The sequence below is a fragment of the Triticum urartu genome, chromosome 5 (genome assembly GCF_003073215.2).
Source record: "Triticum urartu cultivar G1812 chromosome 5, Tu2.1, whole genome shotgun sequence".
Taxonomy (NCBI): domain Eukaryota; kingdom Viridiplantae; phylum Streptophyta; class Magnoliopsida; order Poales; family Poaceae; genus Triticum; species Triticum urartu.
This window is the reverse complement of record NC_053026.1, coordinates 253,717,158-253,735,058: the sequence shown is the minus strand read 5'-3', so window position 1 is coordinate 253,735,058 and position 17,901 is coordinate 253,717,158.

Sequence of the window (17,901 nt, the reverse complement as noted above, 5' to 3'; positions counted from 1 at the left end):
TCCAGAAACCCTAGGGGAGTCGATGAAAATCAATTCCAGTCGCTGCAGAGTCTAGAACCACCAGATCCAATCTAGACACCATCATGGAGGGGTTCACCACTTCCATTGGTGCCTCTCCGATGATGCGTGAGTAGTTCTTTGTAGACCTTCGGGTCCGTAGTTAGTAGCTAGATGGCTTCCTCTCTCTTGTTTGATTCTCAATACAATGGTCTCTTGGAGATCCATATGATGTAATTCTTTTGCGGTGTGTTTGTTGGGATCCGATGAACTTTGAGTTTATGATCAAATCTATCTCTTTTTATCCATGGAAGTTATTTGAATCTTCTTTGATCTCTTATATGCATGATTGCTTATAGCCTCGTATTTCTTCTCCGATATTTGGGTTTTGTTTGGCCAACTTGATTTATTTATCTTGCAGGGAAGAAGTGCTTTGTAGTGGGTTCGATCTTACGGTGCTTGATCCCAGTGATAAAAGGGGAATTGACACGTATGTATCATTGCTACTAAGGATAAAATGATGGGTTCTATTTCTACATAAATAGATCTTGTCTACATCATGTCATCGTTCTTATTGCATTACTCCGTTTCTCCATGAACTTAATACACTAGATGCATGCTGGATAGTGGTCGATGTGTGGAGTAATAGTAGTAGATGTAGGTAGGAGTCGGTCTACTAATCTTAGACGTGATGCCTATTTAATGATCATTGCCTGGATATTGTCATGATTATTTGAAGTTCTATCAATTGCCTAATAATAATTCGTTTACCCACTATTTGCTATTTTTCTCGAGAGAAGCCACTAGTGAAACCTACGGCCACCGGGTCTCTTTCTCATATTATTTGCCTTTGCGATCTATTTTATTTGCCTTTTATTTTCAGATCTATTAAACCAAAAATACAAAAATACCTTGCTGCAATTTATTCTTATTTATTTTATTTGGCGTTCGATCTATCAATCTACTACAATTTATTCACGTCCGTTTGCCAATTTCTGGTGTTGTTACACGAAAGGGATTGACAACCCCTTTAATACGCCAGGTTGTGAGTATTTGTTATTTGTGTGCAGGTGCCGTTTACATATTATTGCTTGGTTCTCCTACTAATTCGATAACCTTGGTCTCATCACTGAGGGAAATACCTACCGTCGATGTGCTGCATCATCCCTTCCTCTTTGGGGAAATATCGACGTACCTTCAAGCCGCATCAGTCAGTGCGGTGCTCGTCATAGAACGGGAATCCGAGGGCCACAAGCTGCAAGTCCAAAAGTCGGTCTACTACGTGTCCGAGGTGCTTACGCCATGAAAATCATGATACCCACATTATCAAAATATAGCCTACACGGTCTTCATGGCATCTCTAAAGCTACATCGTTACTTTCAAGAATGTTCGGTCATAGTAGTGTCAGAAGTCCCCTTGAACGATATAATCAATAACAAGGATGCTACGGGCTGCATCGCCAAATGGACCATCGAGCTTCTCCCCTTTGAGATAACATACAAGCCACACCGATCCATCAAATCTCACATGCTGGCCGATTTCATAGCCGAATGGACCGAGGCCGAATTACCCAGGAAGTACTCCACATACTCTCACTAGACAATGTACTTCAACGGCTCAAAGATGTTGGCCGGACTAGGGGCTGGGGTCATCCTCATCTTCCCCACAGGAGACACCATTCGGTATGTCCTCCAAATAATGTATACAGACTCGAAAAACACAGCCAAGTACAAGGCACTATTACATGGTCTTCGCATGGCCACATCAATGGGCGTACAGCGCCTCAAGGTAAGGGGAGACTCGAATCTGGCAATCTCTCAAGTAAACGGCAAATTCAACGCCAAAGACCCTAAGATGGCGGCATATAGAAACGTGGTCCTCCGGATATCTACTCGATTTGAGGGCCTAGAATTTCACCATGTCGTTAGAGACAACAATCAAGCAGCCAGTATCCTTGCTCACATGGGCACCAAGCGCGACCCGGTTCCTAAAAACACCTTCCTCGAACGGCTCTTTAAGCCCTCCGTGGTATGGCAGGACGACGTATCCGGTGCACCAACCCATGTGCCCGCTCACAGTGCCTCGCCCGAAAACGAACAAGACGATCAGGTCATCGGCAGCTCCACACATGAGGTAATGCTCGTAATCCCACCCTGGACAGAGCCCTTGTTAGCCTACCTCACACAGCATCAGCTTCCGGAGGATCAAGCCGAAGCTCGACGCATAGTTCTCTGCTCTAAAGCATACAAGGTCCATGAAGGTGAACTCTATAAGAAGAGTACCACAAGAGTTTTACAAAGGTGCATCTCCGAAGAGGAGGGACATCAGCTTTTGGCAGAGATACACGCGGGCATGGGTGGACACCATGCGGCAGCTCGGGCTTTGGCCAGCAAAGCTTTCTGAGAAGGTTTTTTCTAGCGTACCGCCCGCGGGGATGCCCGGACACTAGTCCAACACTGCGTCGAATGCCAGTTGTTCGCAAATCAAAGCCACATGCCCCCCACAGCTCTCCGAATGATACCTATCATGTGGCCTTTTGCGGTCTGGGGTCTTGACATGGTCATACCACTCAAAGGGGGGACAAACAAAAAGAAGTACCTACTGGTCATGGTCAAAAAGCTCACCAAGTGGATTGAGGCAAGACCCGTCACTTCGGCAGAATCCGGACCTATCGTCGACTTCTTATCCGATGTCATACACCATTATGGTGTCCCCCATAGCATAATTACCGATAATGATACCAACTTCACCGCCCAGGAAGTTAAATACTGGTGTGATAAAATGGGAATTAAGCTTGATTACACTTGAGTGTACCACCCACAGACCAACGGGCAGGTCGAACGGGCCAATGGACTCATTATGAGCGGCATTAAGCCTCGCCTAGTTCGATCCCTTGAACAACCAGACTGTCATTGGGTCGAGGAACTCGATTCCGTACTATGGGGGTTGCGGACCACCCCTAATCGGTTAACCGGATGCACACCATTTTTATGGTATACGGTGCGGAAGCAGTTCTCCCATGCAACCTTATCCATGAAACGCCAAGAGTGCGCATGTATGAAAAAAAGGAAGCCAAGCAAGATTGGCAGGACAATCTAGATGCTCTGGAAGAAGAGTGAGACATAGCTCGGGCTTAGTACGTGTTCTATCAATAGCAAGCATGACGTTACCACAACCGCGAAGTCCGGGCAAAGACATACAACGCGGGAGACCTTGTCCTCCGACTCCCAAAAAACAGAAGAACAAACTATCACCTAAGTGGGAGGGACTGTATACCAGCGATGAAGTACTTGTAGGAGGAGCGTATCATCTTCGCCGCCCGTCTAACAATGGCCTTGAGCTGAACTCGTGGAACGCATCAAGGCTGCAACATTTTTACGCCTGAGTCCGACATCAATTTTCTCCTTTCCTTTCTTTGATTTTACCCTTTTCCCTCTTTTGTCATGGGGCTAGTTTGGCTAAATCGAACCATACAAGGCCCACACTATATACAAAATTAAATGTAATACCCAGCCTTGCTTGGGGGCTCCCTTGGATGAGCTGCATATATGCATAAATCGCATTCATTATGACCGCATCCTTCCCATACATGTTAAGCCAACATATGCACTTGTTTGACTTAAGATCTTTGCCAAGCCGGGTTGGCTGGCTGTTGTCATTACCCCTACGTTCTCGATTGTTCGGGTAGGGATTAAAGGGAGGACCTCTGCGATTGTTACAACTGGGTCACCCAGGACCGTACCTCAGACGGGAGAAGCCCAAACACTACAAAAAATACACTTCCGTGATGATACGTGTTTGTCACAGTAGGTCGCTTTTTTGTCATGCATGTACATCCATGAAAAATTTATGACAAAATGAAGATAGTCATACCTGTGCTGTCGTAGAAGTGTTCCATGACATTACCAAAATTATCATCACGGAAGTGTCCACTTCCATGACGATAAATTGCGCATCACAGAAGTGCTTTCGTCAAGGGTGACCGACACGTGGCATCCACCGTAACGGAACGACGTTAAGCTATCGGGCCGGGTTTTGGATCCGATAACCCGTTAACAGCCCCGACCAATGGGGATTTTCCACGTGTAAAATCATCATTGGCTAGAGGAAACACGTGTCGGCTCATCGTCGGGACAGATGTTATCCACTCATTGGACAGAAGGCGCCTATGATACGTCAACACGTGGCACGGCCCAACAAGTTTAAATGGGCCGGCCCAACTAAAGGCCCACAAGATTTTGGGGACCATAATGGGCCATCCCAGCTAAAGGCCCACGAGATTTTGCGGACCATAATGGGCTGGCCCAGCTAAAGGCCCACAAGATTTCGCGGGCCATAATGGGCCAGCCCAGGTAAAGGCCCACAAGATTTTCGTGTGCCATAATAGGCCGGCCCAGGTAAAGGCCCACAGCGACTCTAGCCCATAATGAACAGTAATTTTCTTTATACCCATTAACGGCCCGTGATTTACATGGGCCGTTTCCAGCCCGTGTTAGCTTTCGGCCTATTGACGGCCCATACGTTCTTGGGCTCCTTTTCGGCCCTTGATTACTTCCGGCCCGTTACTGGCCTGTTCCCCTAATGGGCCAAATTCGGCCCATGGCAAGAGTCGTCCCGTTACTGGCCTGTTCCACTAATGGGCCAAATTCGACCCATGGCAAGAGTCGGCCCGTTACTGGCCTGTTACCCTAATGGGACAAATTCGGCCCATGGCAAGAGTCGGCCCGTTACTGGCTTGTTACCCTAATGGGCCAAATTCGGCCCATGGCAAGAGTCAGCCCGTTTCTGGCCTGTTAACTCGTTGTGCCGTTTCCAGCCCGTCCTATATTCTGGCCCATTAACGACCCATTATGCCTATGACAGAATTAAGCCTTTGCTGTCCTACGGCCTGTTAACGGCCTGTTACCGTGCTGGGCCGATACCAATTACGCCCGATTATGGCCCATGTAGACCCATTTATCCGACGGCCCGAGGCCCACTGATTATAGGCCCATTTATGGACAGCCCGTAGGAGACCCATGGATCCTACGGCCGTATATGGCCCATGGTAGTTGCGACCACTAGCAAACTAGCGAAAAAGAAGACTAGGAAATAAATAAGGCCGAAACTAACGCTAGGCTATTAAGGTGATTGCACAGATTACATCCACTCGACATCAAAGATCGCCACCAATGCAAATATAGGGAACACCCTACACTATACAAAAATGGCTTGCTGTTTTCTTCAGGCGGTGGCTGCATGTTAAGAATAAATTTTGTATCGCACCAAAACAAATTACAACTATATAACAAAAGGAAGGTTGGCATAAAACTTAACAGTCTAGCAGATAAATGCACCACCAGAAGTTCAGAAGCTCAGGTCAATTTTGACCTGACTGTTACATTTTCATGATGTATTGTCTGGTGAAGCACCATAACCCTCGCCTTCATTTCCCCTAGGCTTCTGAACAACATAGCAAATGTCTGATAGTCTGGTTTCAAAACCATGCATATCTTGACGACATTGAGCAATGTTTCTCCTTGTTTCACAAAGGGTCTCTGTTAGGGAATGGACTTGTGTCTGGAGCGCAGATACACCATTGCTTTGACCTTGCATATCTTGATCATGAGGCTGTTTGGATGATATTGCCTTAACAACCAACCCAGTATTATGCAGGAACGTGCTTTTGGCACTGTTAGTGGACAGGTACTAACCCACTGCAGCAAGAGCTGACATTGCGGTTGTAGTTGCCTCGCCACCTTCAGAAGGTGGTGGTTCCACCATTTTTTCCATAGCTCGCTGAAAATTTGAGGTTTTACATTAGTAGTACCAGAACAGAAGATATTATGGAGGCAGCAAAACCAAACAAAATAGCTTTGGTCTATATACAGAACTTATTCTGGTGAACCCATGTAAAATATTAGTTGTATTTTATTGCAAAGTACATAATAAAACCAGGTTCCAAACATATGACCATGTACCATCGCTAATGTATTGTCTACTTCTTCACATTGTATTGAGGGCTAAGGATAAAGGGACGAAGTTTATAATACGGTAAGCATAGTATGACATCATTCATATCACAAAACAACTGAGAACAGACAAACATGCAATTGTAACGTTGTGTGGGCAAGTCCAGCATGGAACTAGATTATGGGTCAAGATCAAAGGAACATCACTCCTCTCTTTTAAACCTTGTAAGGTGCAATGATACACTAAGACAATTGTGTATAAAATTGAAAAGAGTAATAGACATTGGTTGCAAACCATGCAGTTCAAGGCACAAGTCAGAGTAAGTAGTAGTTAAAAGGCATGAGGATTAAGGACTTACAACAACGGCTTTGACTGGTGTAGTCATGCCCTTCTTTTTGCTGGTGTGACAGTCCTTGAAGATTTCCATAACATTTGGTTCAGGTACTTTTTGGTCCTTGCGGGCTTTCCTTTGCATTTGGAACAAGTCAATATAGATCTGATAATATGGTACATCGAAAAGAGTGAAACAACAGCTAATTACAAGAGCCTCGCAGTGTGCAATATAGCTACGAGATCCTGTCGTCTGTTGGAATTTCACTTTCGTACGGTTGGCCTTGTTCTTTGAACAATTCACCTACAAGAAGATAGATTTGTGTGGCACATGCGTAAATAGGACTTCAACATGTGATCTGATGACATATATATAATGTACCTGATACTTCGGATCGGACCAGTGTTTAACGAGGCCTCTCCAGTCTTCATCAGATATATTTTCCACTGGAGATGTTTGGGCAAGTTCACTATTAGCCTTGCTTTCAAAGTGAGTTTTCCCCAAGTTATACTGATACTGTCGCAGAGCAGACTTGAAAACATGGGTGCAATCTTGTCTGGTTGCATCATCTTGGCTATCCAACTTGAACCTCATCTGTTGAAAATTATGGGAGTCTCATTATCAGCAACCTAGAAAGTATTGGACAGAGCAAGACAATATTACTAGTTTCCATACATAACCATACTTACAGATAAATGGTCGAGGAAGATGTTGAATTGGGTTTCATCTTTGTCATTCATGTACTGAATCCATGTTGGGAGGATACGTACATGAAACCTAACATCAACCGCTGCCTCTGATACTAACTTGGCTGACTCTGTAGCATCACGTGGCCTTTTTAAACCTGCCTCAAAACAGATCTCCATTCTTCCTCCTCTAGATTTTGTTAACCTATCGAGCATTATCCCTGATGTTTGTTTCCTTTTGCGCCTAGGTGCTGGTCCAACAACAAACATAGGAAGTGTTAGTGTACATCAAACTATGAGACTACATATAAAGAAGCATGCAACTGTAACTTGACTCCAGCAACTACCTTCTTGCTGTTGAAGCTCACAAGGTTCATCTGATATTGCCAACTCGTCTTGTGTCAAGAGTGCTTGGGAAGTAGTGTCACGTGGCAAGGGAGCTTGGGAACGTGCTGCTAGCTCAGTTGACGCACGAGTACGTCGTGTAGCTGGTAGTATTGTGGTAGGTGTTGCAAGAACTAGGGCTGTCTCTTCTTGTTTGGTGGCAGCTATTTATTTTTGTTTGTCTTTTTTTGCAACTCGTGTAGCATGGGATGCCGTGTTTGTAGAATTTTCTGTTGGACTTTGACCTTCTATTGCACCACCAGTACCAGCAGAATCTGCAGGATTCATCCGCTTCTCATTCCCTGCCATTCTGTGTTTCTTCCTCTTTCTCCGTGCCATGTTAAGTCAAGCCGACAAGAAAAACGAATAACAATTTAGTTCTTCAGAACAAATTGATGTGTGATGCAGACGAACTGACTTTGATGTTAGACAACCACATTATAGGAGGATGTAATATGAATGAAAAACAGGACGGAAGAGATAACCAGAACTATGATGTGTAAACTAAGAAGAAGACATTTCACTAAATTAGAAGCAACACAACGGAAGGTAGACACCATATGAAAGATGCTACAAATATCGCTCTGCCAAGTTAACAGTGTCTTATCATAAATGGCGTTTAAATAAATGTGAAGCAGTACAAGAAATAAATCATATGCAAGATGCAAACAACATCACACTACCATGTTAGAGGTCTCTTGTCATTAGTGCCATTGCATATTCACGGCATTGCATATTCACAGCTTATGATGTGTAAACTAAGGAGAAGGCATTTCAACAAGTTAGAAGCAATGAAAGCTAGACACCATATGAAAGATGCAACGAATATCACTCTACCAAGTTAAAACTGTCTCGTCATAAGTGCCATTTCAACAAATTAGTAATACAAGCTAGAAAATAATGTGAGATGTAACCTATATCACACTCCGAAGTCAAACGTGTCTTATGATAAGTGATTGTTGCAGGTTACACAACAGTAGTAATTTGATGTAAGAACATGGTGTGATAGACAGATATTGTATGTTCTAGAAACAGGAACACATGTCTTATTCAAGTATAATGTGTAAAGTAAGTAGATGGAATTCAACAAAATTAGAAGCAATACAAGCTAGACATCGCACATAACATGCAACCACATATAACAGTGCCAAGTTAGAGGGAGCACCGGTGATGCTGCACTAGGGGAGACGTGCTCATCATAAACACAACTTTGTTGAGTGTCTATGCATGTGTTGTCTTGGAAATCATCTTGGGGGTGTGGAGGAGTAGAAACTGTAGAGGCCCTCCGTTCAGAAGGAGCACCTTTATCCGCTGCCTTGCTAACTTCCTTCCGCTTTATTTATTTTGAATTGTCAAGTAAAACCGACAAGAAAAAGCAATAAAATTCTCTCTTCAGAACTCATTCATGCATGATACTGGCAATCACTACTTTGATTTAAGGCAAACACAAGATACCAGGATGGAATATGTATGAAAAACAGGACGACATGGCATGTTCACAACTGTTTGTGTAAACTAAGCAGAAACCATTCCAACAAATAAGAAGCAATGCAAGCTAGACACCACATGAAAGATGCAACCAATATGACTCTGCCAAGTTAAAAGCGTCCCATCATAAATGGAATTTCAACAAATTAGAGGCAGCGCATGCTATAAATCATATGAAAGATGCAACTAATATCACACTGCATATACTAAAGGTGTCTCGTCATGTTGATTGATGCGGGATACAAAAAAACAATAGTTTTATGTAAGGACATGCTTAATAGACAGATGTACTATGTACTAAATACAGGAAGACATGTCACATTAACAGGTATAATGTATAAGCTAAGCAGACTAGCACATGCAGTTTAACCAGATTGGAAGAATTACAATCTAGACACCATATGCAACATGCAACCACATATCACGCTGCCAAGTTAGAGCAAGCACCTGCGATGCTAGTGTAGGGGAAATGATGTAATCAACTACAGAGCTACGTTCACTATCTTCATCTAGCATTTCTGTTTCTTGAGAATCATGTCGGGAGGCTGACGCTGCATTCTTTAAATGAGGAGTAGTCCTCTTGCCTGCCTACCTCGTCATAAGTTATTGATGAGGGATACATAAGAACATTAGTTTGATGTAAGAACATGGTTAATACACAGATGTACTAGTATGTACCAAAAACAGAAAGGCATGTCATATTCAAAGGTATAATGTGTAAGCTAAGCAGATGCAATTTAACCAAATTGGAAGCAATACAAGCTAGACATCCGGCTGGAGTGGTGAGCATGATCATCTAGGACCTGAGAGCCTGGTGGGAGGCGGGCTGCTTCGCCACCATCACAGCTTTTTAGTTGGCTTCCAGGTGATGCCTATCTTTGATGGGCTTGTCACTGGCTCGGCGAGTGCCCTGACTAGCTATTTGTCTTCTGGTGCTCACGGGATGGTGGTTCATGTAAAAAATATCTTTCCTTATCTTACCGACTTCGGCCTTTCGAATACAAGCTAGACACCATATGGAACATGCAACCACATATGACACCGCGAAGTTAAAGTAAGCACCTGGGTTGGTGGTTCATTGCGAGCGAGGTCATCAACTCCAGAGCTACGTTCCCCGTCTCCATCTGCTGACACTACACCCTTTAAAGCGTTGAAACGTGTCTTGCCTAGCCGCACACCAAACTGGAGCGACTTCTCTCTTTTCTTTTGGCTTCTCTCATGGCAGCAGAGTCTGAAATACCCTTGCATAAAAACACAATAGTGAGAGTAAGGGTGAAGTGTGTGCAGAACTAGTGCACTATAAAAGTAGCATATAGTAGGTGGCTGAAAAATAAATGACAGGAGACATATGATAGCTCTACAACATTGCATGGCAAACAAAATTAGATTCTACTCTATATGATTTTGTAATATATGAGCATAGGAAATGCAGGTACTCCTCCAGCACACCACCACATGTGGTCATATCTAAGATAACAGTCGACTGAAAATAAATAGGCCAGACGATTTTTTAATGAACAGTCCGATCTATAAGGAACGGGCAGATGGCCTTCGTTTACCTCCCGCCAGTCACTGTTGACGATCTTTCTTGAACCGCCAGCGACCACCAGCCCAGACCCCTGCCTCCGCCGCCCCGCCCTCCCATCGACCTCACACCACCGCCGTGCTTGGTCCCTTTAATCCCGGCCGACCTCCAGATCGGGCGCCAGTAGCTCTAGGCTGCACACGCCCCTAAGATAAACACCAAGGCGCTGCTTCCCCGACGTAATAGGCGTACTAGCACCTGTTACGCCGGGGAATGCTTCCGTTAATTGGGAATCAAGTGGCCAGAAATTGAAATTCAGGGGGGCGACGGACCTCTAGCTAAGGTGAAATAGTATATGAGGAGAAACCTTGTGCATCGCAAGTTACTAGGAACATCTAGTATCAAGAAGAAGCGGTCAACTAGTGTCTTCTGTGGTATGAATACCATGCAAGCAAAGACGTAAGATTTGCACGAATAAGGAAGAGGAGTACCTTTTTCGGTTGCCGGTGTGGTCACCTCCACAAGTCACGCCGATTTTCTTCTTTTTACCGGGGAAACCGATGTTCTGGAGGGTGCAGGCTTGGACGAACCCATGGCCAAATTGTTGACTGTGTTGCCGTGGCCGTATGTCGGCGGAGGGGAAGCAGATCCGAGGCGGCGAAGGACGGCGTAGCAGGAACTGCTCCGGTGCGGTGGAGGGTGGCGAAGTTGGAGCGGCAGCGGTGAGGCGCAAGACGACGTGGTTGAACTGGCTCGGGTACAGATGGCTGGGCCTCGGCTTCAACTACTAGCCGTGGAGGGCGTTGCGGTTGAGGTTGCGGTGGACGACGACGTCGGGGTATCGGCTCCGGCGTGTTGGAGGAGGGCGGCGGTTGATGGGTGGGATGGGGTGGCAGACGGAGGACGTCGGGGTTTCGCGGCTAGTGGAGAGGTAGTTTTGGCGCCCACGGAGTACGAATGGGGAATCAGATGGGTGGGGGGGAACCATGTTTCGGTCTGGGACGCGCTTGTTTTTGGCTTTTTTGAACAGAAGATGGGACGCGCTTGTTTGAAATTTGGGGAAAGTACAAACTTTGCCCCCTCTTAAATTTTGGACCCACTGCGGGTGGGGGTAGGACGGTAATCCCAGGTGTCCCAAATAGTGGGCGGGAGCGATTTCGGCCGCGCACATGTGTGCTTAGGCGGCCATTGTGTATGAATGTTTTTCGGGTGCGGTTGCGTGGCGTCTAGATGAAGCTACAAACCTACCCTAGTTTAGACCTTTGGACGTCGGGCCGGTAGGTTTCACGGGTCAGAGTTATTAGAAAAGTAATTTCCTTGTACTACCAAACATTGGTCTCACACGGTTTCGGGCGAGTAGAGGCTCTTTTGGCGCTTCGTTCGAAATTTTGAAACACAAGCATTCACGTTTAGAGTACTCTTGAACTATGAGGATTGACCTAAATATACAACGTTATATTGGACCTTGTATGTTTGAAAACCTCATTAAATTATCCGCTTCTTTTTGAAATTTTGACACTTGAAAATTCTATAACTATGATTATTTTGGAATGGAGGAGCTAAATTTGAATCTATTTTGTACACGACTACATATGCTATTATGTACAAAATCAGAGCAAAGATTGGTGCCCCCATAATTTAGATATGGTTTACAAATGCCATGATATCAAATTCAAATAATTGAATGGACTTCATGTTGAATTTGATTTTTTTAAACCACCTTAAGTTGAATTCAAATGTATGCTAGTTCATAGGTAGTAGCTATTTATAATGTCCATTGTGTAACTTTCGTATGTATAATGTGCTTTACACACACAACATGAACTATACTCACGTTTATATTCAATTGCTAAAGCGATGCATTGTTTGGAGTTCAAAATACTAACTATGTGGATCAATTGTGTCGAATAATAACATAGACATGCTCAAATTCGATAGAATCTAGATGTCTGATGGATCAATGACCGATCCTTACGTGAATTGCAAATATCATGATCCCATCCTAATATTTGGATACAATTTATATCTTCAATCAATGTGTAGAGCAGTCTTTTACGTGTAGTTTCACTCTTCATTGGTGGTCTCTCACACATGCTCACACACACTCTCTCCTGAGGTGTCTTTCTCGCACACATGCTCTAGATATAACCCTCCCTCCCTCTCGTAACCATTTACAACTATTTTCACTAACCTTTATCACAAGCACTCTTCCTCTCGCAAACATACACACGCACAATCCTCATCGACCCTTTCTATATACATGGACCTGCCTACGTGTCTCATGTATGCACATTATCTTTATGCCTGTCCCTCACGCATTGTCTCACACCTCTCTTCCTAATCGACGAGTATGATTCTAGCAGAGCATTCTGTATGATGCCCCTTAAAGTTAGGTTGGATGAATAGTAATATCAGAGATAAAGGGGTTACCTTAGTCTGAGAACCTAGGGTTACAAATCCTACCCGGCTTTGTCAGTGGACACAGAGTCCTTCACAATTCTGCTATCTTTGTCTTGTACGACTAGTCATCCATGGGTCTTCCTAAATGCATCATGGGCCGACCAATGTGGCGCAGGACGAAATAGAACGAAGGGCCTCACCTCGACCCACCGGACCTCACGCGGTGACACACCCTCTGCCCCCACGTCTCATTATCTTCTCACACCCACACATACCAACATAAACACCACACACACAGAAAGTTTCTCCTGGTGCCTCTATTCCCTCCCCCCTTGCATATACACACTCAAGGGAATGGAATCTCTTGTCGTGACGTCATATTCGTCTCTCTCTCTCAACCACTCTCATTTCTCGTGCTATCTCTCCCACGCCCCCCGTCGGCCCCTCTATCCATGCCTCTCTCGAATACGTAATACACACACATACCTCTCTAGGCCCCGCCAAATGCATCAACTACACATTCACACACGTTACATCACGTACCCCATTGATCTAAAAAGCCCTCTCTTCACGTTTATTTCACATACAACATTCCTTTTGAATAAAGTGTGGCCAAAAAATTATTTTAGAGTTTCTACATATATACAACATTACAAAGTTATATGGAGGAGTACGAACGCTAATTTGCATTGCATGGTGCCCACAATGATATTTATTCTGCACTGTGAATTTGTATATTTTTATACTATATACAAAGTTAGTCATAATAAAGAGAAACGAAGAGCATCTCTCTCTCCATCGCATACCCCCCCTGTACGCCCCTTTCACGTATGCACACAAAACTATCTCTAGGTCCTCTAAAAGTAAGCCCCCAGAAAATTCACGCATGTTTTATCTTTCTCTCGCGATATATGCAATGACGATCATTGTATTTGAAGCGAAAGCACGATACGTACATTGGAGTTCAGAATCCACTCATTACGGTCACCATTTACGTTTAGTGGTTATTATGCAGTCACGGGCTCACCGTACAACTCTGTATTTGCTCATGACATGACTAGTTGACCAGTTAAACGCTCCACGTGGCACCTCTAGTGTTGCATTACATTATCTCACTACCATCGTGCCCACCTGTCGACTTGTATCTACTCTACATCTACACTCTTATAAAATACATAAAATACACTCTTATAAAAACAGAGTTGGTGATGATGGTGTGCCTGCCACCCTGCAATATAGGCCGCCCGATTTATATCTGACGGATAGGAAAGAAACTATGGCAATTTTGCAAAAAGGTACCCACACACCTCTCCACATTTGCAAATAAGGCCTTCCCTCGTTCATACTTTTCTCTCACAAGATAAACAAGTCATACAAATGCATCTTGATGTTACATGCAATGCACGGGCATCTTGCTCGTAAGAATGAAAACAAACGGCAAAAAAATATTTGGACGGTGGTTCGAAGTCATGTCCGCGGGCACAGCGGACAAGGTGGCCTTGTATTGGTATGCTGAGCCGTCTGTTTTAACACACAGGAGCTGGTGTGGTGATTATACACACACGCACGCAAGCACACAAACTGCATCCACACAACACTCACACAAACACATGCACCCACGCATGCACGCAACACTCACACATACACACGCAGCCACGCACGCACACAACACTCACACGCACACACACAACACTCACACGCACACACGCACGCATGCATGCACACACCAGTACACCACACGACCAACACACACTCTCACGCTCAAGTGCTCAACCTACACGTGCATGCGCACACATCAGGCCCTGACAGACACATACACAACCAGGTGATTCCCGCGCACGGGTTGGAGCCTTGTCGCGCCTGCGTAAATTTGTTCTTATCTGACGTTTTGCCTATGTGAACTGACAGGTGGGACCCACAACGAACGTGGTCAATTTAACTAGTCAACATGGCACCACGCAGACTATTTGGCCGGTCAACAGAGTGCAATCCGATACTGAGCTATGAGCAAGTGACCGTATAATCACCGCAAAACATATATAGTGACCGTAATCAGCTTATTCTGAAGTTCGGTGACCATATTACGCTTTTCTCTCTGTAGGCCCTCCAAAACTACATCTCTACACGTTCTCGCATGTTACATCTAACAACTATGCAATACAGCACTACTACTACACTCTAACACAATAAATCATATGTGTTTTTAGTTTTACTAGATATCATATTGTTACTTATAATTATTCAATTTGCATACATTAGAATTGCCTTTGAAATGTATGGCCAGTATCATCTACCGCGCGGGAAAAATCCTGCTCTTTCCTATTTAATCGGGTTTGTATCGATGGATTGTGCGAAACAACAAAACTATAGTACTATACAGTACAAGTGACAGTTCAATGGGCCGTCGTGTCGTCTACTCCTCCGTCGTAAGAGTGGAGCGCTCGCTTTCATAAATCTTCTAGTCCCTTTCGCCGACATGTGGGGCATCAAGCTACCGGGTCCATGTGCCATACCGGAATACAGTGCAGAGCAGCCGGGGTGAAGCACCCCAGTCATGGCGCCGGCGTAGTAATGAGCAATGAGGCGTCAAATCACAAAGCTGCACCTTTCCCACAGTTAAGTTGGAGGGACGAAGCAACCATCATTTCACTCGTTGCTAAATCCGCTTCTCCCTCATCTTCTTCAACTTAACCACGTGTTGCTTCTGTTGTTGTTCTGCCTCATGTGGGACGCGGATCGGCTTGGTAAAGCGCTGACACGTGGGACCGCATGTTAGCAAACCGCCAGGACAACGTCCTCCGAAAATAAGAAGCCTAATCCTAGACTTACAAAGGGCTACGTAGCTGCTACATATACTTTCCATCTAATCTATATATGCCCCCCTGATTTTCAGGTGGGGTGGGCCTAATCCTCTCCTTTAATCCAATCAAATAGTCCCACATCACATCAGTTCGTAACTTTACATAAACCATTACGTGGATGTAGCATTGCTCAAATAAGAAACCTCCCGCACCATCCGCGCGGCAAAATCACCTCCTTTTTACTCATCTCGATTCTATAATTTTTTAGATCAATATAATTGAGATTTGTATAGATAGCACACAAGAGCAAAACCAAGTGGTATGGTTAAGGGCATCCACAATGTGTAGCCAAATGTGAAAATAGCTTTTGGCATCATGGGAACCATTGTGGACGGTGTTGCCAATGCCAGGGGCGCCTCCTAGGCTTGTGGTCGCCTCAGGACCCTTCTGGCCTAACTCCGATACTTCGTAGGTCTCTTCTGGTCCATAAAAATTGACCGTAAATTTTCAGCTCGTTCGCACTCCTTTTGATATTCCTTTTCTGTAAAACTCAAAAACAAGGAAAAAACAGAAACTCGCACAGGGCTCTAGGTTAATACATTAGTCCCAAAATTAATATGAAATAGCATATAAAACATCCAAAACAGATAATATAATAGCATGGAATAATAAAAAAATTATAGATACGTTGGAGACGTATGAAGCATCCCCAAGCTTAATTCTTGCTCGTCCTCGAGTGGGTAAATGATAAAAACAGAATTTTTGTTGTGGAATGCTACCTAACATATTTATCAATGTAATATTCTTTATTGTGGCAAGAATATTCAGATCCATAAGATTCAAAACAAAAGTTTAATATTGACATAAAAAATAAAACTTCAAGCATACTAATAAAGCAATCATGTCTTCGTAGATTCTTCTAGTCTTCTTCTCCTCCTCCTCCTCCTCCTCCTCCTCCTTCTTCTTCTTCTTCTTCTTCTTCCTATTCCTTCTTTTCTTCCTCTTCCTTGATTTTCTTCATCTTATTATGTCATAGTAGAGATAACTTAGCATATTAGAGCTAACATAGGTAACTAAGCATATTAGAGCTAATATAGGTAACTAAGCATATTAGAGCTAACTTATGTCATTACGGAGGAAACAAAGCTAAGTATATATAGATCATTTTGGAGATCTGACATACCTCACATAGTTCAGTTCTCATTGTTCTTCTCCTTCTCCTTCCTCAGCCTGATGCGCCAAGAGCAGCGAGGTGGTGGAGGCAGTGGGATGTAGTCTTCTACGACAATTGGCGTGGTCATGTCGCCCAACTGTGGGATCGCCGGCACCACCACCAGCGCGAGGTCATTGGCAGGCACCACACCATCGCGAGGCCATCTTCAGGCACGACGGGCATGACCAGCGTGAGGTCATTGGTAGAACCCTAAATAAGAAAGTATAAAAACGTGTCTTTTTCTTCTTCTTCCCCTCTTCTTCTTTTCCCTCCTTTTCCTTTTCTTCTTCTTGTTCTTCTTCTTCCTCTTCTTCTTCTTCTTCCTCTCCTTCTTCCTCTCCCTCTTCCTCTTCCTCTGCTTCTTCCTCTTCTTCTTCCTCTTCCTCTTCCACTTCTTCTTCCTCTTCTTCTTCTTCTTCTTCTTCTTCTTCTTCTTCTTCTTCTTCTTCTTCTTCTTCCTCCTCCTCCTCTTCTTCCTCCTCTTCTTCCTTCTCTCCCTATTCCTCCTCTTCTTCTTCTTCTTCTTCTTCTTCTTCTTCCTCTTCTTCTTCCTCTTCTTCCTCCTCTCCCTCTTCTTCCTCTTCTTCTTCCTCTCCCTCTTCCTCCTCTTCCTCTTCTTCCTCCTCTTCCTCTTCTTCCTCTTCCTCCTCTTCCTCTTCCTCCTCTCCCTCTTCCTCCTCTTCCTCTTCCTCCTCTTCCTCTTCCTCCTCTTCCTCTTCTTCCTCCTCTTCCTCTTCTTCCTCTTCCTCCTCTTCCTCTTCCTCCTCTCCCTCTTCCTCCTCTTCCTCTTCCTCCTCTCCCTCTTCCTCCTCTCCCTCTTCCTCCTCTCCCTCTTCCTCCTCTCCCTTTTCCTCCTCTCCCTCTTCCTCCTCTTCCTCTTCTTCCTCTTCTTCCTCCTCTCCCTCTTCCTCCTCTTCCTCTTCTTCCTCCTCTTCTTCCTCCTCTCCCTCTTCCTCCTCTTCTTCTTCTTCTTCTTCTTCTTCCTCTTCTTCTTCTCCTTCTTCTTCTTCTTCTTCTTCTTCTTCTTCTTCTTCTTCTTCTTCTTCTTCTTCCTCTTCTTCTTCCTCTTCTTCTTCCTCTTCTTCTTCCTCTTCTTCTTCTTCTTCTTCTTCTTCTTCTTCTT